The sequence below is a fragment of the Nannospalax galili genome, unplaced genomic scaffold, assembly GCF_000622305.1.
Source record: "Nannospalax galili isolate Female #2095 unplaced genomic scaffold, S.galili_v1.0 scaffold418, whole genome shotgun sequence".
Taxonomy (NCBI): Eukaryota; Metazoa; Chordata; class Mammalia; order Rodentia; family Spalacidae; genus Nannospalax; species Nannospalax galili.
The window spans coordinates 504,488-505,196 of NW_008342003.1; the positions used below are offsets into that span (position 1 = coordinate 504,488).

Consider the following 709-nt stretch of genomic DNA (forward strand, 5'->3'; position numbering starts at 1 on the left):
AAGTGGGACCTCATTAAACTAAAAAGCTTCTGTACGGCAAAAGAAACAATTTAAAAAAGTGAAGAGAAAACCCACAGAAAGGGAAAAAATCTTTACCAGTGACACATCTGACAGAGGTTTAACATCCAGAACATACAAAGAACTCAATAAACAAAGAAGTGAGAAACCAAATGCCAATTAAAAGATGGACTAAAGATCTAAACAGAGAGTTTTCAAAGGAAGAAATAAAGATGGCTAAGAAACATCTCAAAAAGTGTTCAACACCATTAATAATTAGAGAAATACAAATTAAAAGCACCCTAAGTTATCACCTTACCCCAATCAGACTGGCTAAGATCAAGAGAACAAAGGATACCAAATGCTGGCCAGGATGTGGAGAAAGGGGGAAAGCTCATTCACTGCTGGTGGGATTGCGAACTCGTGCGACCTCTAGGGAAAGCAGTGTGGAGAACCCTTAAAAAACTACAAATGAACCTACCATATGACCCAGTTATACCACTCCTTGGCATATACCCAAAGGACTCATCCTACTGTAGAGACACTTGTACAACCATGTTTGTTGCTGCTCTTTTCACAATAGCTAAGAGATGGAAGCAACCTAAGTGCCCCTCAACTGACAAATGGTTAACAAAAATGTGATATATTTACACAATAGAGCTCTATTCAGTAGTAAAGAAAGATGAAATAATGAAATTTGCAGGTAAATGGA

The 709-nt window shown here is 37.7% G+C and overlaps 1 protein-coding gene across 4 annotated transcripts in view; it reads right to left on the reverse strand.

Annotated features, from left to right (window-relative positions):
* Fat3 (FAT atypical cadherin 3) overlaps positions 1–709 on the reverse strand; it is a 692,898-nt gene that overhangs the window by 274,605 nt on the left and 417,584 nt on the right. The gene's annotated exons all lie outside the window — the stretch shown is intronic.